Consider the following 8,858-nt stretch of genomic DNA (forward strand, 5'->3'; position numbering starts at 1 on the left):
ACCTATTGATAGTGAGATTTGGGAAACTATCACAAATGGTTTTTTGGTTCCTACTGTGTTTATGAACAATTTGCAGGAATTCAAACCACGAGAACAATGGAATGGTGATGATATAAGAAGATCCCAACAGGACGTAAGGGCTTGTAACATAATATCATCCGCTTTAACTGTTGATGAATTTTATAGGATCTCAACCTGTAAGACTACTCAAGAGATGTGGTAGATGCTGAGAGTCACCCATGAAGGAACTAATGATGTTAGGAGAGGCAAAAGAAATACTTTAATCCAAGAGTATGAGATGTTCCGCATGAAGCAAGGAGAAACTATTGTAGATGTTCAGAAGCGCTTCACACATATAGTGAATCATCTCATTGGGTTAGGTAAGTCCTTTGAAAATTATGAATTAAATATAAAAATTCTTAAATCTTTGGACAGGACTTGACAACCAAAGGTGACTACCATCAGTGAGTCACAAAATCTCAACACTATGTCAATGGCTGCATTGTTTGGTAAGTTGAGAGAACATGAACTGGATCTCGGGAGATTGAACGAGGATGAAGAGAAAGGAAAGAAAAAAACTTTGTCCTTCAAATATAAGATTGATAAAAGCAAACATCTTAATGAAGAAGAAGACTCTGAAGAAGATGAAGAAAATATGGATCTCTTCATTAAGAAATTTAACAAGTTCATGAAGTCCAAGGGCAAAAGAAGATTTAAAAATAGGAAGAAGGAAAATAAGGAATCATCATTAAACTATCGTTGTTATGGTTGCAGAGAAAAAAGACACATGAAGGCAGATTGTCCAAACCCAAATAAAGGTGAAGGAAGAGGCCAAAAGAAAGTCTTCAAGAAAAAGAAGGCATATATTGCTTGGGAAGAAGATAATGAATCAACAACAAGCTCAAGCGACTCTGATGAGCAAGCCAACATATGTTTGATGGATGATGACATCTCTCAAAAGTAAGTAAGTTCCTCTAGCAATTCTGAAGATTCAAATTATAGTCAGAGTGAATTACTTGACACAAAGAATTATTAATTGAATCAGAGAAATTAGATAATTCTCATAAGAAATTGAAGAAAGAATTTAAAGAATTAAAATCAAATCATGAAAATTCTTGAAGAAAATAAAGATTTGGAAAATAAAATTTTATATTATGAGAAAGATAAATATCCTAAAAATGAAGAATATATTTCATGTTTAAATAAAAAGAAACCTCTTGATAAAACAACCAACGCTTAAAGTAGTAATAATTTGAAAATCAAAAAGGTTGTTAAAGTTCCTAAAAATAATTATAATTATTAAGATTATAATTATAATAATAAAATTAAAAATGTTCCCAATCATAATTATCATGATTGTAATTATAAGAATAAAATCAAGTATGTTCCTTAATATAATAAAAATTATTATGATTATAATTACAAAAATAGAAATAAATATAAATATGAAAGAACCCATAAAGTTTGGATAGGACAAGGAACTACTTATAGGAACCCAAATGTTGCTACTTGTTTCTATTGCATGAAAAATGGTCATACATATTGTTTCTATTGCATGAAAAATGGTCATACATCAAATAAATGTAGAATAAAACATTATGGTGTTCAAAAGGGAATATATGCATGGATTCTTATTATAAAATAATTTTTCTCTAACTTTAAAAGACCCAAATAAGTATTTTTTGGTACCAAAATATTATTTTTCTATTTTGTAGGTTTTTTCAAAATTAAGGAAGAAGCTTTTGGGTGTGCACCAAAGCTTGGTAAAATATGATTTGTCAAATTATGGGGAGTTTCTAAAATGAAATAAAAATTTGATAATTATTTCTCTTTCTTTCTTAAAATATCAAATTTAGGGCCATTTAAATTTTGTTTAAGCAACTCAACAAGGAGAAATACTTCTTTATACTCTTTTTATTTATTTGTTATGATTTCTAAATTTATTGTATTTCCTATGTTTTGAATTATACCTTTTGTTTTTCTTTAATAAAAATTATGATAACTATTATTTGTTTGTTTTGCCTTATTTTTTTTGGTTTATATTAAGGGGGAGTTTTATATTTTGGGGGAGAAATTTTTTTTAATCATACATAGCGCTTTTTAATAATGATAAAAAAGGGGGAGAAATATGTTTAAAGACTTAATTATATTTATCTCTTGTTTACTAATCTATTTTCTTTAAGTTATGTATGAGTTATAGATTAGTACAGGTTACAAAAAGTTTTAAATCAAAGTAAATCAAAGAGTTTCTTATCATCATCAAATAAGGGTAGATTGTTAGCATAAAGCTGAAGAGAAAAAGTTTTAATGATGTCTCAAAGTCAAATCTCAAGTGCTCTTGTTGTAAGAAGATTTTCATGAAGATTTGTCTTGTGTTAAAGCTTTTGTAATTTAGTAGATTTATGTATAGGTTGTGGTTTATCTTTGATTTTATGTATTGTTTGTCTTAGGTTGCGTTAAAATGTGTTTTGAATAAGAAAACCTCATTTTATACTCAAGACAATCGATTATCAAATTATAATAATCAATTATCAATAATCAATTATGACTTGCCATAATCGATTATCACGGACATTTATGAGAATTTTTAAGCAAGTTTTTGTACCGTTGTGCATTCATTAAATGCTTAATCAATTACCATAATTGGATAATTGATTATCACACGTTAATTATTGATATGGACCCTTTCCACATAAAAAGGGAATCTTTTGTTACATTCGAAGCAGAAGTTATATTGATTATTCAATAATCGAAGTCGATTTGCTTTATAAAAATAGTATATCAATGAACTTCTATGAAAAGGTTTCACGAGATTCAACCATTTGTCTGGATCGTGGGATATCATTGAGAAATAGGAATTTGTGTTATCAAAATATTTTCTGTGATTCTTTCTAGTATGGAATGAGTCAATCATCCACTTTGGTATCTTATTGAACAAAAATGGTGATATTGTTCCTCCATTGATCAAGAATTTCGATTTTTGGGAAGTATCTTGGCCATCCAATAATAAGGGTTTCCCTTTTTCAAATGAAAGATTCGAAGACCTATTGATTCTAATAATTGATTATAGAGTGGATCATTCAGACCTTTCAATTCATAGATGTGGATCTCAGACCTATGAGTGGGGATACCCCCAAAACTCACAAAGAAAAAAAAAAGGAAGTGAGTTAGACAAAAAGAGAATTGATTATCAATAATCAATTATGACTTACCATAATCGATTATCACGGAAAATTATGAGAATTTTTAAGCAAGTTTTTTACCATTGTGCATTAATTAAATGCATAATCAGTTACCATAATTGGATAATTTATTATCACACGTTAATTAGTTGACAACAGATTTTTGGAGATATCCTTGAGTGAGATCTCCATAAATTAAATTGAGACTCTCATTGTAAAATACAAAATACAACATACGAAATAAATGTATTTCAAAATTCTTATTTGTACTATGCGGTGATAAGTGTTCTAGGGTTTGTATAACCCTTATGTTGTGGCTTTGAGAACTTGGCGTGTTGGCATAGAAAGAGAACTTTCACTGGGAGTGTGATTGAGTGTTGTTGTTGTTGTTGAGTTGAAAGCATGTCATCCTTTGTGAACATTCAAAGGAGGTGTGGTCATCATGAAGCATTCGGAGGAGGTGTTCATCCCTTGTGGGTTATAGAGGAAGTGAGTTTCATCTCTTGGGGTAATAAGAGAGGTGTTCTAACCTTCAACTTGTTTATTTTCTTTGTGATTCTAACAGTTTGTTGGTTTGTGCTAGTGAAGAATTAATTCTCGATTTAGATTAACAACTGGATGTAGGATCTCTGTGATCCGAACCAAGATAAAAATTACTTGTACAATTTTCTGTCTTCCTTACTCTTTTAATATGTTTAAATTATTTTAAGGAATTTATATTTACGTGAGAAAATTATTTAAAAATGATTTGCGATAAGAAACCAATTCACCACCTCTTGGTTTGTTGAGCACGTTAACCATTCCATTGCACCGCTCTGACAGAGTGATTTCTTATTCTTGGTGTAGTCTCTACCAAATCTGAATGTTTATTTTGCTGTGAAATTCTTTGGTCATAATTACCACCACCTATTTGTTCACTGAGGTTGGAGTTGTTTGTGCATTCAACTACGAATGAAAATTGATGTCATGAACTATTGTGTCCTCTTAGTGTAGAAGTTTAGTTGTAGGTCCCCGATTATTTGATCCTTGGTGCCCAGCCAATTCTGCAGTAAGAGTTTTATAGATTTTGGTTAGTTGGTGATGGGGTTGCTTAAAAATGTGGTCATCATTGTCTAAAGATGAGTTGGTTGTGCATAAATTTGTCAAAGAATATTTTTTCCACTTAAAAATTGATGTAATGAACTGTGTTGACCTCGCTGTGCAAAACTATAGGTATAGGTCCCTAGTTATTTGATCCCTTGTGTCACCTAAGTATGCAATAAGAGTTTTATAGATTTTGGTTGGTTGGTGATGGAGTTGGTTAAAAATGTAGTCATCATTGCCTAAAGATTAGTTGGTTGTGCATAAGTTTCTCAAAGAATATTTTTTCTCTTAATAATTGATTTCATGAAGTGTGTTAACCTCGCTGTGCAAAACTATAGCTGCAGGTCCACAAATATTATATCATTAGTGCCCACTTAATTGTGCAGTAAGAGTTTTAAAGATTTTGGTTGGTTAGTAAGGGAATTGGTTAAAAATGTAGTCATATTGCCTAAAGATGAGTGTATTGTTCATTAATTTGTCAAAGAATATTTTTTCCACTTAAAAATTGATGTCATGAACTGTGTTGACCTTGTTGTGCAAAACTATAGTTGTAGGTCCCTAGTTATTTGATCCTTGGTGCCCTCCCAATTGTGCAGTAAGAGTTTTATAGATTTTGATTGGTTGGTGATGAAGTTGGTTAAAAATTTTGGTAACCATTTGTCAAAAATATTTTTTCCACTTAAAAATTGATGTCATGAATTGTGTGGACCTCGTTGTAGAAAACTATAATTGTAAGTCCCTATTTATTTGACCTTTGGTGCTTACCTAAGTGTGCAATAAGAGTTTTACAATTTTTGGTTGGTTTGTGATGAAGTTGGTTAAAAATGTGGTCATTATTACCTTAAGTTGAGTTGATTGTGCATTAATTTGTCAAAGATTTTTTCCACTTAAAAATTGATTTCATGAACTTTGTTGATCTTGTTGTGAAAAACTATAGGTGTATGTCCTAAGTTATTAGATCCTTTGTGCCCATCCAATTGTGCAGTAAGAGTTTTATAGATTTTGGTTGGTTGGTTATGAAATTGGTTAAAAATGTGGTAATCATTGCCTAAAGATGAGTTCGTTGAGCATAAATTTGTCAATGAATATTTTTCCACTTAAAAATTGATGTCATGAACTGTGTTAACCTCCCTGTGCAAAGTTATAGTTGTAGGTCCCTGTTATTTGATCCTTGGTGCCCACCCAATTATTCAGTAAGAGTATTATAGACTTTGGTTGGTTGGTGATGAAGTTGGTTAAAAATGTGGTAACCATTGCCTAAAGAATAGTTAGTTGAGCATAAATTTGTCAAAGAATATTTTTTCCACTTAAAAGTTGATGTCATGAATTGTGTGGACCTCGCTGTAAAAAACTAGATTTTTTGGTCCGCAGTTATTCAACCCTTGGTGCCTACCAAAGACTAGAATAAGAGTTTTACAACTTTGGTTGGTTGGTGATAAAGTTGCTTAAAAATGTCGTCATTATTGCCTCATGATGAGTTGATTGTGCATAAATTTGTCAAAGAATACGTTTTCCACTTAAAAGTTGATTTCATGAATTGTGTGGTCCTCGTTGTGCAAAACTATAGTTGTAGGTCCCCAGTTATTTGACTATTGGTGCCTACCTAAGTGTGCAATAAGAGTTTTACAACTTTTGGTTGGTTGGTGATGAAGTTGGTTAAAAATATGGTCATTATGGCCTTAAGATGTGTTGATTGTGCATTAATTTGTCAAAGAATATTTTTTCTACTTAAATTTTGATGTCATGAACTATGTTGACCTTGTTGTGCAAAACTATAAGTGTTTTTCCCTAGTTGTTTGATCCTTGGTGCCCAAACAATTGTTTTGTAATAGTTTTATCGATTTTGGTTGGTTGGTGATGAAGTTGGTTAAAAATGTGGTAATCATTGCCTAAAGATGAGTTGGTTGTGCATAAATTTGTTAAAGAATATTTTATCCAAATAAAACTTGATGTCATGAACTGTGTTGACCTTGGTTTGGAAAACTATAGTTGTAGGTCCCTAGTTATTTGATCCTTGGAGCCCATCTAAGTGCGATTTTTGGTAGTTGGTAATGGAGTTTGTTAAAAATGTGGTCATCATTTCCTGGAGATGGGTTGGTTGTGCATAAATTTGTCAATGAATATGTTTTTCCACTAAAAAATTAATGTCATGAACTATGTTGACCTCGTTGTGCAAAACTATAGTTATAGGTCCCCATTTGTTTAATCCTTGTTATACCTACCCATTTGTGCAGTAAAAGTTTTACAGATTTTGGTTGGTTGATGATGGAGTATGTTAAAAATGTGCTCATTGTTGCCTGAAGATGAGTTCATTATGCATTATTTGTCAAAGAATATTTTTTCTACTTAAAAATTGATGTCATGGCTTTGTTGACCTTGCTGTGCAAAGGTATAGCTGAAAGTCCTACTTATCTGATCCTTGGTGCCCACCCAATTGTGCAGTAAGAGTTTTATAGAATTTGGTTGGTTGGTGATGAAGTTGATTAAAAATATGGTCATCATTGCATAAAGATGAGTTGGTTGTGCATAGATATGTCAAAGAATATTTTTTTACACTTAAAAATATGTCATGAATTTTTTGGAAACGTAGTGAAAAACTATAGTTGTAGGTCCCTTATTATTTGACCCTTGGTGCCCACCTAAGTGTGCAATAATAGTTTTACAGATTTTGGTTGGTTGGTGATGATGTTGGTTAAAAATTTGGTCATCATTGCATGAAGATGAGTTGGTTGTGCATTAATTTGTCAAAGAGTATTTTTTTTTCACTTAAAAATTGATGTCGTGAACTGTGACCTTGTTTTTCAAAAGTAAAGTCGTAGGTCCCCAATTATTTGTCCATTGGTGCCCACCTGATTATGCAGTTAGATTTTTACTAATTTTGGTTGGTTGATGATGAAGTTGGTTAAAAATGTGGTCATCATTGTCTAAAGATGAGTTGGTTGTGCTTTAATTTGTCAAAGAATATTTTTTTTTCACTTAAAACTTGATGTCATGAACTGTGTTAACCTCGATATGCAAAACTATAGGTGTAGGTCCCCAGTTATTTGACCCTTGGTGCCCACCCAATTGTGTTAGTTTTACAGATTTTGGTTGCTTGGTGATGGAGTTTGTTAACAATGTGGTCATTATTTTCTGAAGATGAGTTGGTTGTGTATTAATTTCTGTAAGAATATTTTTTCCACTTAAAAATTGATTTCATGAATTGTGATGACCTCTTTGTGCAGAAGTTTAATTGTTGGTCCACACTTATTTCTTATTTGATTCCTACCTTATTATTTAAGATTTTGGAAGGTTTTTCAAGCTTGTTGATATAGTTCATTAAATATGTGGTCATTATTGTCTTCAAAGATGAGTAGTTTGTGCATTTAAATGACAATGATTTTTTGTTTGCTATTACAAGTTTATTTGAATTTCTGTGATGACCTCTCTGTGCAGAAGCTTAATTTTAGGTCCCTACTTATTTCATAGTTCATCCTCACCTAATTGTGAAGTTTTCTTTTTACAGTCTGTTGATGATGTTGACATATTTCAATGATGATTTGGTTTAATATGAGAACTAATAATAATATGAAAGGAGAAAGACAACGATATTGTCATCTACTTAACACCTGCTACGCAGTACTACAATAACATAAGTTACACAAATATTGAAATTAATAGTCTTTAGTCTTTGGTTGCACTAGAATTTCCATCGATGGATGTGTGCATGTTCAAAAACACAAGGTTGTTGGGAGGGATCCAGAAGTTTACGAAGTTTTTCCTCAATTTTGTTGTTTACAAGCAGGTGTGGTTTAATGACCGGTTTGGACGAAGTCTTTACTACGTCCATTGTTTGTATAGCGTTGAACCTTTGTAAAAATGTTTTGTTGGTATAATTCTTTCGTTCACTGCTCAACCTTTGGTTTAAATCACCTATGAATTTTGTCTTGCAAGAGTGTCTAAAAACTAACTGCATAAAAAAATATTGTTTCTATTTAAATACAAAAATAACCCAAACTATTTGGAAGTATAGTATAATCTCACATACCTTTCTGCTTCCTTGACAACGTTCACTCTGTTCACCAACTTCCTTTATTGCAAAAATACCTACCGTACACGAAAAAATGAGATAAACCCAACAACAACCCCTAAATGATAAAAAAATAAAAAAGTTTAAAAAAGTTCAAACTGAACAAGAACAAGAAAGCCAAACCGAAAGCTCAACAACCAACTGCAAAAATCGAAGTCAATGGTGCTTCAATGCTTCAATGGTGCTCCGAAACCAATGCAAGCTGATACGAACGATGACAACCTTAAAAACCTATGTCAATGGTGGTCCAATGCTTCAATGGTGCTTCAATGGTGGTTCGAAACCAACACAAGACAAAATGAAGAGTGACAGCTGCAAATAGTTGCGACCTCCGAAACAAACAACGACAACTACAAATAGTTGCAACCTCCGAAATAAACGCCAAGAACCTCAAAACTCAATGTCAATGGTGGTTTGGTCGTTCAATGATGCTTCAAAACCAACAAGAAGTAAAACTAATAACGAGAAATTGATGGTTGGAAATTGCAATTGTAGCAACGGTGGTTAAACTAGTACAACCCTCT

The sequence above is a fragment of the Vigna umbellata genome, chromosome 3, assembly GCF_029865625.1.
Source record: "Vigna umbellata cultivar VRB3 chromosome 3, Vumbellata_1.0, whole genome shotgun sequence".
NCBI lineage: Eukaryota > Viridiplantae > Streptophyta > Magnoliopsida > Fabales > Fabaceae > Vigna > Vigna umbellata.